This window comes from Natrix helvetica (genome assembly GCF_964273705.1).
Source record: "Natrix helvetica genome assembly, chromosome: 3".
Classification (NCBI taxonomy): domain Eukaryota; kingdom Metazoa; phylum Chordata; class Lepidosauria; order Squamata; family Natricidae; genus Natrix; species Natrix helvetica.
Window position 1 is genome coordinate 71,558,319 of NC_138549.1, and position 19,941 is coordinate 71,578,259.

The following is a 19,941-nucleotide window of genomic DNA, read 5'->3' on the forward strand; positions in this document are numbered from 1 at the left end:
AATGTGGCAGGCGTCCCTCCCTCCATACTCATAGTATACATTTATATATAATGCATTGATATATAATTGATTACAATCAGCATATTAGTTCTATTACTAAATTCAATCAGATTAGACATTACAGTATAAAATCCAGATATAATTCCATTATCACTTTCGGTCAGTTTATAATAATATGATTTTCTTATTTATTTTTGTGATCTGAGTCTTCTTGCTATTGCCACATTTCCCTCCAATGGCAGAGCTCTGGCCCCTCCCATGTCCTGTGCGTCCGTTGTAGTGTCTTGTGTTTTTTCTAGGAGTGTTTTGTTTTTTTCCATAAAGGCCTGCGCCTCTATGGGTGAATTGATTCTGATTCTTGTCTCCTCCCAGAATATCAGCATACCTTCAGGCATCAACCATCTAAACCACACCCCTTTCTGGTATAATTTATTCGCTAATTGCGAATAATTCTTCCTTTTTTCTCTAATCTTCTTAGGGATCTGCTTCAGAATGGTTATCTCCATATCATGGTATGTCAATGCTTGCCCCCTTTGTACACCCAGAATTTCATCTCTTGTGCTTTTTCTAAGAAATTTAATGTGAACCTCCCTAGGTACATTGTGTGTTCTAGCATAAGCTGAGTTCACTCTATAAATCAGGTCTATATCCCACCCCATCTGTTGTTTTTCTTTGTGTGTGTAGTCAGCCAGGATGTTTGTCATGATGTCCTTTATGTTTTCCCCATCTTCTTCTATAACATTTTGAAATCTAAGGTAATAGGACATTCTCTCAAATTCTATTTACATCTGTTGGATGTCAAGATCTTTGTTTCCTTTCTGCACAGCTTCTACCACCCCCCCTCACCTCCTCCACCCCCCCCTTCCACAAGATTCAGTCTTTGTGAGTTCTTATATATTTGGGCTTGATTTTCTTTAATTTCATCTTTCATTTCCCTTAGCTGTTTCTTGATTTCCTCCTGGCCCTGTAGAATTTGTTGAAGCATTTGTTGAAAGTCCATCTCTGTAGTCTTAGGTTGCATCAGTTCTGATATCTTTGACTGTGTGGCTGGACTGGATGTTGCGGATGTTGGAGCAGAAGTGGCAAAGCCGGGTTTTCCAGGAGGTGGTCTTTTAGATGCCATCCTTTATAACGTTAGAAGTTCAGTCCATATATAAGATAGACAGTTAGAAAAGAAGGGTAGCCAGGTGAGTCTCGGGAGCAGAAGAGCCAGGCAGAAGAGAGTCTCTCTAATAAGTCTGGCAGTAGATAGAAAATTTCCCCTAGGAAGTTTAAAAAATACCAATCCACAAGAGATTCCTCTGGGAGACACGGAGACAAAGACCGGAAGCCTGAATTTTAAAGGTGGAGTCAGGTTTCACAGTTCATAAAGACAACGGAAGTGTGCCATCTTGCCCTGCCAGTTTTGGGCACAGAGGCATAACAAAGTTTTAAAAAGTTCCAAAAGTCCTCAAATCACAGCAATATGTAGAAATAAGTTGAAGAGAAAATCATCTCAGCCTGGGTGAGGCTTCATTCGTTGGCTCTCCCCCCTCCTCCTTCCCCGGGGGCTGAGAGCAGAATTGTTCCTCGCCGCTTGTCCAAGGGGGGGGAAACCCCCCTCCCTCCAGCCGTGCCTCCAAAATGCTCCGAAAGTAAAAATCTTTTTAAAAAGCTGAATAGTTCTTCATGCAAAGTAGGGAATGAAGAGAGAAGCAACCTCACCGCACTGCAGCCGCTTCCTTCTATTGTTGCATTCTCCAGTCGGCTTATAGCGAGGCGCGAGGTGCAGAAACGCGAAGCGCCCTCCGAGCTTGCTCCCCGGTGCCTTGGGCGCGCGCGAGACCTCCCGCCGGCTGCCGCTGCTGCAGGAGTCCTCCGCGATGCCGCCCCTCCGGCAGGACCCCTCTGCGGGGTGTCCTGTGCCCCCCAAGGAGTGGGGAAGCCCACCGGGGAGCCGGAGCAGGCAAAGAGCTGCCCGTCGCCACCGCCGCCGGAACCGGAACTCGGCATAGATGCTTTTGAGTTCCTAGGAGTTGAGATCCTCTGCCACACTGAGAGCTATTGTGTACTGATTACCCATCATTGTTATCTAATCAATGCTAGCCAGGCCAAGTTACATCAAATTATTAGCCATTGCTATTGTTGCCAGCAAGATGGAAAACAAAACCAGCATTTGGCTATTCCTCTACTAAAATACTTTATCTCCCACCCAGAACTACATAACTTGATCCTACACCAACCATTATTCTGCTTCCATCTGACAGAGAAAGAAAGAGAGAAAAGGAGGGGGGGGGAAAGCTATATTTTCTTTGGTAATCTGCAATTTGTGCAGGTTTGCTATTCCATGAATCATTTCTATTTCACATTTGATCCTGTGAAACATACTGTGTTCTTTAATCTTTGTCTTCTGTGTTAGTACCTCACTCACAAAAAGCTTTGTATCAAATGTCTCAGGAAACAGCTGGTTATTTTTTTTTAAAGGAAAAAACCCCACTGGCTGTATTGTGAGTTTAAGAGGAATAAAACTCATCAATGGGGATATAGGGATTCTTTATAATTCCAATTCTTGATTTTGCTGCTGCAGTTGTTATTATTACTTTTCTGAAATTAATTGGATCCAAAAAATTTCAGGGCACTACTCACAGATACAGTATTTGAGGAAAATGTTAAGAGTAGAAACAGGTGCTAAATATTGCAATAAAATCAATCACATTCATCTTTGAATCGTCACATCTCAGTCTTTCTTTGCCTGAAAAGATTGAGTGGCAATTTCCTCCTTTTTGTGTAACTCAACATTCTTTTTTTAAATAATTGCATTTTCAATAGCTTCCAAACTAAAATTTCATATACCTCCCATTTCTGACATCAATGTAATTCAACATTGTCTCTCTCATTCACTCTCTCCCTCCCTCCCTCTTATTTATCATCTATCTATATTTCTCATCAGCCTTATCTTCCTTAATCTCAAATCCTCTTGTCCTGCACTGAGTTGTGCCATGGCAATTGACTACAGCAAGTTGGTTGCTGGCGGAGGGTTGCAGGAAGCTATCACAGCCAAAAATGGAACTCGCAAGGGCCACGGGCAGCATTCCCAAGCTACGTTTTTGCTGGCAGAGGGTTGCAGGAAATTGTCACAACCAAAATGGAGCTTGGGGACCCACCCTGTGGTGGCTGGAAGAGGGCTCCAGCCACCACAGGCACCCCCAACCTGAGTGATGTCGAGCTGGCCATGCCCATCCCGGCCATACCCACCCTGCCCCCACCAAAGTCAAACACAACCCTGATGCGGTCTCAATGAAATCGAGTTTGACACCTCTGCTCCAAGTGGTTGGGAAAGTGGGATGGGAGAGGCAGGTGAGGCAGCCACATGGAAAGCAGTCTTGAAGTTCAGTATTAAGTGGCCCGCCACAGATACATTTCACAAAGAAATCTGCTTAAGAGAAATTCAATGCCAAATTGCGTGCAATGAGACCGGTGGGATTGCAGAAGATATCCATTTGGCATCCCTTGGTTCAAAACAAGGTAATTTTTGAAGCAAGCATGCTCTCTTTACCCTTAGCCAAGAGGAATTCCCACAGTAATTTCAGAAATGTACTCTGAACTGTAATTTTTGATTTAAATCTGGTTTAAATTGCCATCTGCATAAGTGAATGTGACTACAGCTACATTTTGCTTTTTAGTGAAAAATGGTCTCTTACTGTAAGAAAAAAAATCTCTATCTCAATTTTAGCTCTATTAATATGATTAGGAGAAGTACTAATTCTCTTTCATTTATTTTCAAGGAATACTAAATAGATATTTTCTTCCGACTCACAGTCTGTTATGGCAAATATTAACATGTGTTCAGTTAATACAGCTAAAAATGCTGTATCTCCTGTCCTCAGTGTTTTGATTGCATCTTTGAAATGGGAGCACTTCAGAACTATAATGCACACTTCTCAAGAGACAATATGGCATTAAAATGAAAGATCAGCTTTCCATGAGTTATTCACCAGGATAACTTTTGAAAACAAATTATGGCTGCATTAGAATATTGAGATGTTCACTAATTAATTTTAGGAAAGCTCTGTTAATATGAATCATATATGATCAGAATTACTGATGTTTGATACCCAGGCTCTATCACTTTATCCTCTTCTTTTAATAGGATGGGGAAATGTTTCAATTATTTTAATAAAACTGATTTGAAATTGCATCTATCTTTCTGTCACTCACTGGTCACTAAAAACAAGTTTCTTTGATGACCATTTATACATAGTATAAATATTTATTTCCTTACTTAGCCAAATATATTCTTTTGAATACAGCTAACAAATGTGTTTGTTAATTTTTCCCCAGTAAAAACATAGACCAAAGTAAGCAAATCAGTGAATAAAATATTCTAGTGAACAAAAGAAAAAAATGGGGCTGATTATGACCTAGGCTTTACATATACTAAAAGAAGATGCATAGTCATTTATCTTAGAAGTAATTGAGCTGTGTGTTCAAATTCATTCTCTCTACTGTAGACATGCATACCATTCACAAATATGTCCTTAATTTATAGGTGAGCAGAAAAACAAATGAAAATATTTGTACTCTAACAATTTCTTTAGACCTACTTTCACTTTATGAAGAGATGTGGTTGGAATCTTCTGGCTAAATGTAACTCAACTTTCCTTTGATCTCAAACACTGGCGTGAGATTGGGATTTAGCAGAGTGAATTGCCTGAGTTAATATTTCAGATTAGAGTGCTCTTCAGTCACAGAAAGGAGGAAAAAACAGAATGACGAACCATGAAGATAGCGAGACCTCTATCTTACAGCCTCTTATTCTCTAGTTTTGAACTCTTAGACATGGATTAGAGAGACTATATGCTCACAAAATTAAATTAAGCATATCATCTTCAATCTATGGTTCCAAACACAAGCTCACAGTGCCCCGTCTTGCTTTGTATTTTTCCTTCTCATTACCTTGCACAGATTGACTATTTTTTCAATAGATGACTAAATAGATGACCCTTAATATGTTATATTTAGCCTGTGATTCCACTGACAAATGAAGCTTCGAATAATTAAGCAGCAAAATCAAACACCTAAATTTGGAGAGCGGCAACATATGATTCTTTCTGCTGAATACAGAATTCTCTTTATATTGAAATCTTCTTTAGGAACCTATTTTCTTGGGAGGGGGAGGGGAGACCACACAAGAATTCTTGCTTTCTTCCTTCTCTTCTTTTTTTTTATAGTAGATCTGCTAACATATTTGAATCTTCTGATTTTAAACCTTGTCCTCACATATTGTTTATAATAGCTTTTTTCATTTATTATTGACTTTCTATTTAACATTAATTTGCAGCACAAATGCTGATTAAAATTGTATCAAGCCACACCTGTTGGTTTCCTAACGCTGCTATGGCGTTGCTATAGCAACCAAAGGCAGTGAGTTTATGCATATCTGGAAAAAATGTAATAACTGCTACAATTTGCTCTGCATTGTTTATATATCACTAATCAATTCCATAGGCAACTGACTCTAAAGGTTCTCGTCTCTTTAGCCTCCTATTTATTATCCAGGGAGCCTTCAGATTTTCTCGGAAGATCTTTTTTTTAGCCATGATTCTGGCTGGTATCTGAATCCAGATTGGAATATTAATCAAAGGATAACAGTGATCTCTATACAGCCAGGAGCTGTGTCAGAGCCATGTTGGGGAAAAGCAGTCAACAACATTCAAAACAGCTACAGTAACCAGAGCAATTGCAACATAATCCCTTTTTATATGGGGAGGATAGCTGTGATGCATATTAAAAAAAGAGGTTGGGGGGCTTCCACTACATGAACACACCTACCATTTGGATTGTGTTGACTTTCCTGTGGACATCTCTGAACCATGCAGAACTGTTCAAGTGCCGCTGTTCCTAATGATCTTCCCTTGATGTATATATGGCAGTGTTAGTGGTAGAAGAGATTGCAATAAAATTAACGCCAGAAAAAAATTGACCATTGCCAGTTGAGCAGTCATGGCAAAGGAAGCTGGGATATAAGCCAGGGAAAATAGAGGCTCAAATCTAGTGTACCTGCTAAGCTACCCATGATAACTCTCTTTCTTATGGTTTGACATCTTATGCTGACTACATAAGCTGCATCACTTGAAGGAGTGGGATGTACAATTTTAAAGGAAACACAATCTCCTACTCATGATACCATTACTGAATAATAATGGTAGTATTTATATAAAACAGCAGAATAGGCAGGGGTATTCCTATAAGTTATCACAGTAAACCTTAGAGCAATATTTCACTGACCGACATGATTTAGATTTCTGCACTATAAAAATATAATACAGTGCTTAAATGCAGCCCATCTACCTAAGAGCACTTTTGCTGATAAAACAGGTTGGCAGGAGATAGCACAGGAGGTTGCCTACCCCATGATACAGTGCTAATGGATAGGATGCATGCTTTTGACCAACAAGGAGAGACTTAAATATGTTTTTTTAAAAATATCTCTTTGGTAGAACTATATTCAACATAAAAAACAAAAACAAGGGCTGAAATAGAAACTTTCATCATAGCTTATATTGTTACCAGCTCCCCATTAGCACAGCAATGCAGATTAGCACAGCAAAATGTTTCTAATATTGCTCCTAACTTTGGAGTTATGGTGGTTCTCCGTGTACCATTAGAAGTTCTTAAGCCATCTTTTAAACCATCTTTATTAGCAGACTTATGAAGAGTTGATCTTTGTAAGGACTCTGAAAATGAAAATTTACTCATAGTGAAACCAAAGCAGAATGGCTGATTGGAAAGCAAATCCTCGATTGGACAAGAAAGTAATGGATATAAAACAAAGAGGGACAACAAATCTTAAGGTTCAAATCATGATAAACTGCTCCAAAAGGACAACTTCCTGGAAATATGAAGTCTTTATAGGGCCTCAATAATGAAAGTATAGTCTGCTTAGAGTTTTTGCACTTTCATGTCCATTGCCTCACTTGAATAAAATCTTCAAACTTGACTCTGCAGCCTTGCATAAGGGACACAGGAGCCCACACAATCATGGTGCTGGCTAAAGAGAACCCTGTCCCTACCTGTATTAAAAATTGCCAATCCTCCATTTTGGAATACTTCATCTTTTGAAATTTTATAATGTTGTTCTATAATGTTACATTTTAACCCTAAATTATTCTTATTTCAATGTTTATTTTTTATTGAGTAAATGGTACACCACCCAGAGCCCCTCTCTGAAGGAGATGGGTGATTAAGAAGTATGATAAATAAATGAATAAATAATTAAACATACATACATACATACATACATTCAATCTTACAAACTGCAAAAGTTAATACCTAACATTTTAATCATAAAAACACCAAGGTAGAGGTTGTTTTAGTTTATTTAAATAGTGGTACTAATAATTTGTGACTTTTAATTATGGTGTGTATATGTGCATGTGTGCGTATAACATTTTTATAATAATCCTTTATAATTATCACAAATAGCCCTTTGTGTGCCAAAATATCACCTCAAAAATATGAGATGATAGTTAAACCATAGAGACCCTTTCAAAAGCTGCATTCCAATTAATTGTATCCAATAAATTATGAATTTATAACATTTTCAATTCCTTCACCTCTAGGTAACAAGCATCTTGTGTCTTTGCTTTTCTTCTCCTGTAATTTGGCCATGAAGCCGAATAGCTCTTCTTGTATTGACATGCTTAATGTCCACTCATCGTTCATTTATTAACCCAGATATTTTATGGTTGCAAACTAGAGCAGCTTGCAAGTCTCCATAATAAAAACACCACTCCATTCCTCTATGCTTTGATGTGCAATTTGTTTATTGGCTCATGTAGCATGTCCTTCTAATCTAATTGTAAATTCTGTAAAAATCCACCGCTTCCAAACATTTCCCACTTGTCCAGTTTTGTTCCATGTCAAATCCTTTCAGTCAGGCTTTTGGTGAATGAGCAAAAGCATCTACTACTGCATAGACAAATCATACTCAGAACAACATTTCCAGGAGAACATCTTTCTGCAAAAGGTTATTTTTAACAGAACAATTCATTTAAGCATCTTTCTTTCTATAATTTCTTTCTCTGGAATTAGAAGTGTTCCGGGCTCATATCTGGAAGGAAAGAGAAGAAAGGATGATCAGCAGTAAGGTGGATGGACGTAATGATAGCAGCATTGGGTGCACCATTGGAAAAAAATAAAACAAAAATTCTCTTGTAGAAAAATATAAGTTACTTTTCCTGCCTCACATGTCTGCATTTAGAATATTAAAAATATCAGCTTTTTCTTTTTTCCCAAAAATTATGAAAAGTAGTAGAAATATTAGTAAAAAGTAAAATCACAAAACAATCTTGGCCAATCCCATTCTAGAAAGTCCTTACTGGAATAAATTATAGATAGATAGATAGACAGCAGACAGACAGACAGACAGACAGACAGACAGAATTTTATCTATCTATCATCTATCTATCTATCTATCTATCTATCTATCTATCTATCTATCTATCTATCTATCTATATCTATCATCTATCTTACTATCTTACTATCTATCATCTATCTATCTATCTATCTATCATCTATCTATCTATCTATCTATCTATCTATCTATCTATCTATCTATCTATCTATGTTTTTAACAGATTCATCTCTTATCTATGTTTTTAACAGATTCATCTCTTATCCATAAATGAATTATAAATTGCTGCTCCTACAGGATTGTCCAATTTTTTTAAAGTTTTGTTTCCTATGTTCAGCCATTAATCCCATTCCACCCCACCCCACTCCATCCATCCATCCATCCATCTATTTATCTATCTATCATTTGCAATATCATATGGATATATGGGTCCCTTAAGACTGGCCAAGCAAGCCTTGCTAATTTGGGGGGAGTAGCCTTCAATGTTCCATAAAATCTTATTAACTAGGTCTATATCATATCAAATTTAGGAAGGAAATCTCAGATTAGTATAAAAGATAGAGAAGATTTTATTTTGCACTTGATTTCTCAAAGATCAAATTCCTGAAATATTTGTGCAAATGTGTTAATTGTGCTGTCAAACCTGTCTAGAGATTCTTAATGGGGAAGAATTGACATGGTTAAAAAATAAAAGTGAGAGCATGCATTATTTTTTTCAAATTAAAGTTTCATTCTTAAAAAGAAGAATGAAATTCTGATTCAGTACTAAATTCATTATTCTTTCTTTTTCTTATTTTGGTTCATTCAATGTCTTAATTATTGGCATTGTTAGTCAACACAATGGCAATTTGAGCCAGTCGTTGTTTACAAAATCAATGACATGACATGATAATGACACTGTATGGCTTTACAGATTTAGCTTATGTCTCCAGGTCACTAATACTGTCTCTAAAACTCAGAGTGATGCTAAAATAATTATGCATTATATTGTCCTCCTGTCAATTTTGTTACAATCAAAGACAGCAGTTTCAAAGAAAAGTTGTTTTCCACTAAGGCAAACGAAAATATATAGATAAAAATGGGCTTTTTAAAACATCAAATTGCTTTAATAGTATTTAGTTTGTTTCTAATTTGCTATTATTATTATTTTTTTGCTTTTTTGTGTGTCTCTTCTCACCTGTAGTATCATCAGAATCTGTCAGACAATCTGAACACAATGCTATATTATCCAAAATTAAGATACAAATTTTGATAGCAAGTACTAACATATATATTGTACAATTTAAAGCATAATAGGATTAATTTTTCTGACTTTAGATGGACTGCAAATTGCAAAAACAATAAAAAACATGGCAGCCTAAAAGTTCTCACCTGATGAATCCAGAAATGCAAAATGCTAAAGAGCAGCAGAATGACATAATCAGCAAAAAGTATCTCTAGTATGAACAGCTTCAAACATTACACGATAGCTAGGTTTTTTTTTTTTTTTTTTTGTGGCCTTGTAATAGGATTATGAGGTGCCAAGCAGCACTATGCTTCCTCCCAGTCTTTAACTTATTTTTTTTAAAAAGGAACCTAACATGCAACGAAGGAAAACAACTTTGCCAACATCTCTATAAGTTGTGTCTGATTCTTGGAGACTGCCTGGACAATTGCCTGTTTTTCATAAGTGACTTACCATTGCCACTATTCTAAGGCTGAGGGAAAGTGACTGGCCTAAGGTCACCCAGTCGGTTTTATGCCTAAAGTAGGACTAAAGCTTAAGCTTTCCTAGTTTCTAGTCTGATACCTTAATCACTACTCCAAACTGGCTCTCATATAAATTATCATATATATTTATATAGATATTCTAAAACCATCAAAATGGAAGGTGGATGGAATCCAGTGATTGAAAATGGCACACGGGAGACAGAAGGCAGGTGGGAGGGTGCAGGGGGACAGAGAAATATGCGGGAGTCATACAGAGTCATACAGATATAAAGCCAGATTAGGGTTACCAATTATCTGTATAGGCAAAAAGCCACAATCAAAAAGAGGACAACTGGTGGGAAAAGAAGGATATACTAGTTATTTGGCTTTTTTGACACTGCAACAAAAATTATACCAAAATCAGGAAAGGAAAGGAAAGGAAAGGAAAGGAAAGGAAAGGAAAGGAAAGGAAAGGAAAGGACAAATCTTAGGTCTATCTCTACATGAAAGTAATTTTTCCAGCATCAAAAAGACTTGTTTTACAAGCTATGTTTTCCAACATAGCTTTACCTTCAATAACATATGCTAGTAATAATATAGAATTGCAGTGTACTTTTCAAATTTCACCATAGAAATTATAACAAATCCCAATTTCACTGATTTGGAGAGCCTGTATTGACTCCAATTGCTAGAATCAGGAAATCCATTAAATAACACAAATCTAGAGTGTTGAATCTGTCAGGGAATGAGGAAAAGAAAGAAACAGATTATTTGCAAAGTAATAATACACAAAAGTTTCAAGAACTACTTGTGAAAACAATCCACTACCAAAATTAACATAACAAAACAATAAAAAAACTGGACAATATTTGAATTCAAGGCAGGTGGAATACATGAGGACCAAAAGGAGGACTTGGCCTCCTTTTGATGGACACCTGGTAACCCTAAGCAAGATACTTTATGATTGTTGCATCCATTCACTGACAACACCCACATTATGTTGCCAAATTGCACTTGCCAGTCCAAAAAGTGTGCCTAAATATGTCTTTTAAAATGTTTAAAAATATCCTCCAGGAATCTCTGAAATTAAATGCTGTCTAGGAATTCTACACACCAGCTTGTAGAAAGCTTTGGGATGGGATAGAGAACTGCATTCTACTATGTTCATCAAGCCATGAGTAATCAAGTAAATTGTAGCAGTAGTATAAGGGGATTGAACATCAACAACAGTAGCCAATCTGGAAAAACAGATGGAGAATGAACTGAAATGCAGTTATTTCTATTAAACGGCTCCTAGGTGCTATTGAATATGGTTCAATATTAAGGAAGAAGTGGAATGACCATATGTGATTGTGGCATTGGGGCTATCTTTAGCTTTTGTAAAAGCTTTTTCTTCTTCCCCAAGGCAAAAGTTTCAGCATTTTTTTGTTTCCTTTTTGTGTTTTGCATGCTTGCTTGCTTACTTACTTTCAGCTAAACTAAACTCAATGTCCCATTATGCAGCCAAAATAAAATAGACCCATTCAGCCAGAAACAATATGCTTTTGAGAAGATGAGGCCAGACATAAAATTAGCTGTCTGTGTGGACATTACAAAGAAAAATTATATATCAACAACAGCATGAATAGCAATTGAAGCACTAGGCTTGAATTAACTGTTTCTTTTCTTTTCTTTAGATTTAATATATAAAGGGTGTTCCCAGGGTTTTTGAAAATTCCTATAAATGATTCATTGCTCTGTGTATTTCCTATCTTTGTGCATTTGACTTAAATAGCCAGGGCAAATGACAAATAAAATTGGTGCTAACCCTTTAAATGTTTCCTTAAACTTGTCCCATTTACTTACCTTGAGTGAAGGGTTTCTGCAGGCCGCCCTGAAAGAGGCGGTGGTCAGGCCCCTCCTCAAGAAGCCTTCCCTGGACCCAGCTCTGTTAGCCAACTACCGTCCCGTCTCCAACCTTTGCTTTCTGGCGAAGGTTGTAGAGAGTGTGGTGGCACAACAGTTTCCGCGCCATTGGTCACGTTGGTGGATGATCTCTGGAGGGCCAGAGATGGGGGTTGCTCCTCCATCCTGGTCCTATTAGATCTCTCGGCGGCTTTCGATACCATCGACCATGGTATCCTATTGCATCGACTGGAGGGGTTGGGGGTGAGGGGCACCGTTTTGCGGTGGTTCTGCTCCTACCTCTCTGGCAGAGTGCAATTTGTATTGGCAGTGGGGCAGAGGTCGACCTCGAGGCCGCTCTCTTGTGGGGTGCCACAAGGGTCAGTCCTCTCACCTCTCCTGTTCAATACATATATGAAGCCGCTGGCCGAGATCATTCGTGGGTTTGGGGTAGACTACCATCTGTACGCGGATGATACCCAGCTGTACATTTCTACCCCAAACCACCCCAACGATGCTATCGAAGTGATGTCCCGGTGTCTGGAAGCCGTACGGATCTGGATGGGAAGTAACAGACTCAAGCTCAACCCGTCCAAGACTGAGTGGCTGTGGCAACCGGCGCCCCGGTTCAACCAGTTTACTCCATCACTGGCCATTGGGGACGAACGTCTGGCCCCCATGGATCGGGTATGCAATTTGGGCGTCCTTCTGGATACCCGGTTGTCCATGGATGACCATGTGACAGCCGTGGCCAGGGGGGCGTTCCACCAGGTTCGCCTGGTGCGCCAATTGCGTCCCCTATTGGACCGGAGCGCCCTTCGCACAGTCACTCATGCGCTTGTGATGTCCCGGCTAGACTACTGTAACGCTCTCTACATGGGGCTCCCCTTGAGATGCACCCGAAGGCTACAGCTGGTTCAGAATGCGGCTGCGCGGGCAGTCTCGGGAGTCTCTAGCTACTCCCACGTAACACCTTTCCTGCGCGGGCTACACTGGCTACCTGTGGCTTTTCGGGTGCGCTTCAAAGTGTTGACCATCATTTTTAAGGCGCTCCATGGCACAGGACCTAGTTATTTGCGGGATCGTATCCTGCCCCATACATCCCTCCGGCCGATTCGCTCAAACAGAGAGGGACTCCTCCGGGTGCCGTCCACTAGGCTGTGCCAGCGGGCGATGCCTAGGGGAAGGGCCTTCTCTGTGATGGGCCCGAACCCTCTGGAATGACCTCGCCCCCGACATTAGAATGACTACGGATCTCCGCTCCTTCCGTCAGAAACTTAAAACCCACCTATTCCAGCTAGCCGGCTTGGCCTAATTCCACCTATCCCACCTCAGTCCTATTTCTAAATTTTTTAAGATTGGTTTTAAGGTCTGTTTTTTAATTTTTATAAATTGTACAGGGGTTGTTTAATCTGATTTTTATTTATGTGTATGATTGTTTGTATGTTTTAAATTTATTCCTGTACACCACCCCGAGTCCCTCCGGGGAGAGGGGGCGGTCTAGAAATTTAATAAAGTATTATTATTATTATTATTATTATTAATTATTACTCTTATCTCCCAATCACTCTTTTCAGAGAGACTGACAGAATTAAAGATGGATATAGCAAGATGTTTCACTTTCCATAATGTTTGAACATTTTGAAGCAGAGCAACATTTCCACCCATATCCCATTTTTCAAAATTAGATTTATGGTATATCCCAGGGGTGTCAAACTAAAGGTTCAGGGGCTGGATCCGTCCTACAGGGTGCTTAGATCTGGCCTGTAGGGCTGTCCTGAAAACAGCAAAGCACTGGCCTGTGGTGCCTCTGCCATTGAAAACGGAGCTCAGGAGGGCCACAGAGGGTTGCAGAAGGCCATTGCAGATGAAAATGGAGCTTGGGAGTCCGTTTTTCATGGCAGAGCATTCAGGCTACCACAGGCTCCCCCAACATGAGCAATGTCGAGCTGGCTGTGCCCAGCCTGGCCAGATTCACTCCACCCCCACCCACCCCAAGGTCAAACACAACCCTGATGAACAAACAAACTCAATGAAATTGAGTTTGACACCCCTTGTATATCCCATATTTATTTTGTTATACATAATGTTCTCACCTCCTACTTTTTTCCCCAAAGACCTATAAGATTGGTTGGATTGATAATCACCTAAGGAGTTTCTGTGCTTAAGGGAAGACTTGAATTCAAGGTCTCCCAGCTCCCCCCTCTCTCATTCTCTCCTCCCTCCTCTATCAATCAACTATAGACCTCCATAGCCAGTCATAGATAAGATGTTTGAACATAGTTTTGTGTGTATTCCTATCAATGATATCAATACATTTTTGTTAAATTTTTACTTTTTGATATACAACTTTTTACTGTGTAGACAAAGAATAGAGCAGAACAGAACAGAACAGAACAGAATTCTTTATTGGCCAAGTGCGATTGGACAGACAAGGAATTTGTCTTTGGTGTATATGCTCTCAGTGTACATTAAAAAAATACATTCATAGTGATAGTCATAAGTTAGTAATAAGCAATCAAATCATACTAGGAAAGAAATAAAACAATATAAATTGTAAAGATACAAGCAACATGGTTATAGTCATAAGAGGGAAGAAGTAGATAGTAGGAAGGATGAGAATAATAATAATAATATAGTCTTAGTAAATAATTTGACAGTGTTGTGGGAATTAGTTGTTTAGCAAGTATGTATAATAATAAAAATTTAAAAGTGGGGAATCATATTGCTAAATTGGAGAACTGCCCAAAACCAAGGAAAATTGTGTTCCAGTTTGGGTATTATTGCAAGAGAATGACTTAGGTTAATTTCTATTAAAATAGAACCATAAATTTTCACCCTTCATAATACATATACTTCAAATGCAAAGGTCAAATGCAAAAGTGTTACGGAAAATAATTTTATTAATTGGTCTCAAAAAGGAAGCAGGTGTGTAGTATCCTTTTAATTACTTGAGAACTCACATTTGCAACAGTGGTGGATTCCTAACCCACCCATAATAGGGGACACATGCTTGACCTGATTTTTGTCTCTGGGCAGTGGATGAAGGATCTAGATTTAGGGGATATTTCTATTCAACCCTTGTCATGGTCTGATCATTTCCTTATCAGGTTTGACTTCCATACCGCTACCCCTCGCCACAGGGAGGCGGAACCGACTAGATGGTTCCGCTCTAGGTGCCTGATAGACCCTGAAAGGTTCCTGATGGAGCTTGGGGCTTGGAGCCTGAATCCCTTGCTCACAACTCGACCGAAGCCCTAGTGGAAGCCTGGGATAGGGCAGCCACTGGGGCCTTGGATTGTGTTGTGCCTTTGCGGCCTCTGACCCGGTGTCGATCCTGGGTGGCTCCCTGGTTTACTGAAGAGCTCCGGGAGATGAAACACCGGAAAAGACACCTAGAGAGTGGTTGGAGGGCTAGCCGGTCCGAAACTGATAGAACGCTAGTAAGAATTCATATTAAATCCTACTTAGAGGCGATAAATGCGGCAAAACAGCAACATTTTCCACTCTTATTGCATCCGCAGATAACTGCCCAGCTGCCCTGTTTATGGTGACCCACTCCTTACTTAAGCAAGGAACTGGGAAAGACCCTTGCAGGGTAGGGCTGAAGAATTTGTTCAGTATCTGCAGGATAAAATCTCTCAGATCTGGACAGGTTTGGACTCTGACTGGGTAGATTCGGGCGAGTCGAAGGGGATGAATCTTGTGGAGCCAATCTGGGATGAGTTTGACCCTCTCACCCCCGAGGGCATGGACAGGATTATGGGGAGACTCAGTGTGCTGGACCCGTGTCCCTCTTGGTTAGTTTCGGCTTCCCAGGAGGTGACACGAGGCTGGCTCCAGGCAATTACCAACGCTTCATTGAGAGACAGGTTCTTTCCCACTGCCTTGAAGGAGGCGGTGGTGAGGCCCCTCCTTAAGAAGCCTTCCCTGGACCCAGCTTCTTTAGCCAACTATCGTCTGGTCTCCAACCTTCGCTTTGTAGCCAAGGTTGTCGAGAGTGTGGTAGCACGTCAGCTTCCCTAGTACCTGGATGAAGCTGTCTATCTGGATCCGTTTCAGTTGGGTTTCAGGCCCGGGTACAGCACGGAGACGGCATTGGACGCATTGGTTGATGATCTCTGGCACGCCCGGGACAGGGGCTGCTCCTCTGTCCTGGTCCTATTAGACCTCTCAGTGGCTGTGATGACTCAGGGGGGTTGAGAGTAGGAGGCACTGTTTTACGGTGGTTCTCCTCCTACCGGTAGGATCGGTTGCAGTTCGTGTTGACTGGAGGGCAGGGATCGACCCCGAGGCGCATCACTTGTGGGGTACCCCAGGGGTCGGTTCTCTCACACCTCCTGTTCAATATATGAAGCCGCCGGACGAGATCATCCGTGGTTTTAGGGTATGGTATCATCAATATGCTGATGATACCCAACTTTTCATCTCTACCCCAAACCACTCAAACGATGCCCTCGACGTGATGTCCCAATGCCAAGGCTGTGCGGCTCTGGATGGGGAGGAACAGGCTCAAGCTCAATCCCTCCAAGACTGAGTGGCTGTGGTTTCTATCATCCCGATTTGTGCATCTTGTTCCATCTTTGATGATAGGGGGAGAAATTTTAGCCCCTTCAGAGAGGGCCCACAATCTGGGAGTCCTCCTGGACACACGGCTTAGTTTAGAAGAACACCTGATGGCCGTAACCAGGGGGGCCTTTTACCAGGTTCACTTTGTACGTCAGTTGCTCCCCTTCCTGGATCGGGATGCTCTATGCACAGTCACTCATGCCCTCATCCTTTCTCACCTGGACTACTGCAATACTCTCTACATGGGGCTGCCCTTGAAGAGCACCCAGAGGCTTCAGCTGCTCCAGAATGCGGCCGCACGGGTTATCATGGGGGTACCTAGCTGCTCCCAGTTACACCCCTTTTAGGTGGCCTGCACTGGTTGCCAGTTGTTTTCCGGCTGCGATTCAAGGTACTAATTATGACCTTTAAAGTGCTCCATGGCTTAAGCCCAGGGTACCTGCGAGACCACCTACTGCCACCAGTAGCCTCCCACTGTCCAGTGCGATCCCACAGGGTTGGCCTCCTCAGGGTGCCGTCGGCCAGACAGTGTCGGCTGGCAACTCCCAGGGGGAGAGCCTTCTCTGTGGGAGTGCCTTCCCTCTGGAATGAGCTGCCCCTGGAGCTTCGCACAATCCCCGACCTCCGGTCCTTCCGACGCGCCCTAAAATGTTGGCTTTTCCAGCAAGCCAGCCTGGCCTGTTAATTTTATCTAATTTTTAAAATGTTATTGTTACATTAATTGGGTTTCTTTTTTGGATACTTATCTAATTTCCTTTAACTTTTATGATATGTGTTTTTTAATGTTGTATGCCGGCCTGAGTCCTTTGGGAGAAGGGCGGCATATAAATCCAATAAATCCAATCCAATCCAACCTGTTTACTATTGGTTCACTCATGCTCAAAGCATGCACAGAAGCGCCCGGGCTGGTGGATGGCGCCTCCCGCCACCACTATGCAACCAGGCCAAAGTGGGAGCAACCAACCTCTGATTTGCAACCAAGAAAAGATCCCTGGTCTTTTTTCTGCCATATTCATTACCAGTCTACAAGAGCTATCTGTTTAGTTCTCCTGTGGTTTTTTTTTTTTTTTTAGTGCTGATAGTGGCCTATAAAACTGATGGTACAGTTCATTTTGTAAAGAAAGATGAGGAGGAGTTCAGGATCCAGGAAATATTTTGTATTGTACAAGGTAAAGTCTGGATGAATAGTTCAGTTATAAGTTGTAAAAGAAGCCTGCAATGTAAGAGAAATTCAGATACTAGTCAGAGATCAGAAGTCAGAAAACCAAGAAACAAAGCTGGATTTTAGAAACATGGAAAGCTGGAAGTCAACAAGATTTCATTCCTAAGGCAAGAATAGAACTGACAGTTTCCAGGTTTCTAGCTTGGTGTCTTATCACTAGACCAAACTCTCTTTTGTACATTTAATAAGATAGCCCAGTCTATCCTGTTACCCACAAAACGTTTAGAAAAGTTTTCTTTCTTCCTCCCAATCTCTTTTCTTCCTTGTTTTGGTATGCTACCTGATGGAATGAAACATATGAAAAAAAAATAGTTTTCTGCAAAATGGCTTTGTGGACTTTTACTTTCACAATCCTCTATGACAAGCAGAAGGCTAGTTGAGACAACCAGGAACCAATTTAGCACAATATGGTCTAATCAGAACCTTGGATAGCAAAGGTAGTATTGTTTTGCTAAGAAAAGAAATGTTTAAAGGTGCAGTAATCAAAGTGATGTTAATGGTGAGTATGCTGGACTTAACTTACTTATAGAAAATTCCAAATTATGAATAAACTTGAAGACAAACACAATACATACACACGCGCGCGCGCGCACACACACACACACAGACTCACACATGCACAGACAGAGCTTGAAAATGTAATCCATTCTGTTATCCTCTGTTAATAGGCCATTTCCTCTGTAATGCAATTAGGAAAATCTATTCCATTTCTTTCTTTTGAGTTTTGCAAGTTTTTGTATCTTACAGTAGTTTTTCCCCCCCATTCCATATAAACCTGTTAATTATTCTTTGCCAATTCTGCAGATTTTTGTCTACATTTGGAATTAGAGCCTTCATCTTTCTGTCAGTCATCCAGGTCATAGTTTTCAAAGGACAACTGGACTGTATTTTTGAGGAAGAAGACAATGTTTCACTGAACTTTCTAAATGATTCTTATTGAGGTAGAGGGATGTCAAATAATCTGCTTACCTGTACTTTGTAATGTAAATAGTAATTTATTAAAATTAAAGATCAGGTCACATGGAAGAATCATAGTGTAAACAGTGTAACGTTAAGTACAAAGAAAGTAAGAAGAACATCATATGCCAATAAATAATAGACTAGGTTTGCAATTCAGAATTATCTATAAAAGCTCTTTTTAGAAACCTAGGTTTTTCCATGTTCTTTATGTGTCCCTTTTGGTTTTCAGATCTTCACTAAGTTTTTGGTATAGCCACATGGGATTTTTTACCCTTTAATATTCTTCTCTCTACCTACTGAAAGTTTTTTGAAATATGCCTTTACTATCTCCTTTTTAGGAACCTTTATGATCATTTCAAGTTCCTTTTCTATTAGCTTTTTCCACCATAAAATCCCAGCTATCATTGTCCTAAATTATTAAACACTTACAGTGCCTCAGTTTTTTACATGACTGCATTTGTATGCCTGTACACTTTTCCAGTGATAGGCAGAATTAATCTATTTCTTGGCCCAAGGCATTTCCTCGCAAGCTTACCCATACATCCAGTCTTTCTTATTTCCACATTAATCTAACATTATTGCTATTTTAGTTTTAAAAACCCTGTAGGAAATTTCACATTTAAGAAGAAATCAGGCTGTCTTTTCTGCAGATTTATATTCAAACTCTTATGAATTCGAGATATGAGCAGGATCTGGTGCTTTTCTTAAAATGAGCAAAACAGCAGCATGCCATCGTGCTGCCAGCTGTGCTCCTCTCATATATGCACATGACATCATGACAAATTGTAAAAGAAATAGAATTTGCATTGTGTTGGTGCCATCATCATCCACAGTGCCTTGAAATGTCTTTTAAAACTATCCTATTCTATTGTTTCAAAGTTTCATCTGAGAAACTTTTATCTTCCTTTGAGACAACAGGTCAAGAGGGGGTCAATGGACTGAGAGAAGAAGAAAGAACAACATCCACTCTTTATTTTGTTTTTCTACTCTTCTTCTTTTCTTTCAATAGCATTCAGCATGTCCATATGATGCAGTGACTGGACTATAAAACTATAAACATGAATCCTCAGTTAGAAATAAGCCTATCACTCAGCAGTAAATTCACTTCTACTTAGTTAAATTGAATTTAAATGAATGGGTTCCGGTTTTAATTTTTCTGTAGAAAGATAAGATTTTAGTCCTGTCCCATGTCATAATAGAGAACAAATTATTCTTTCAAGG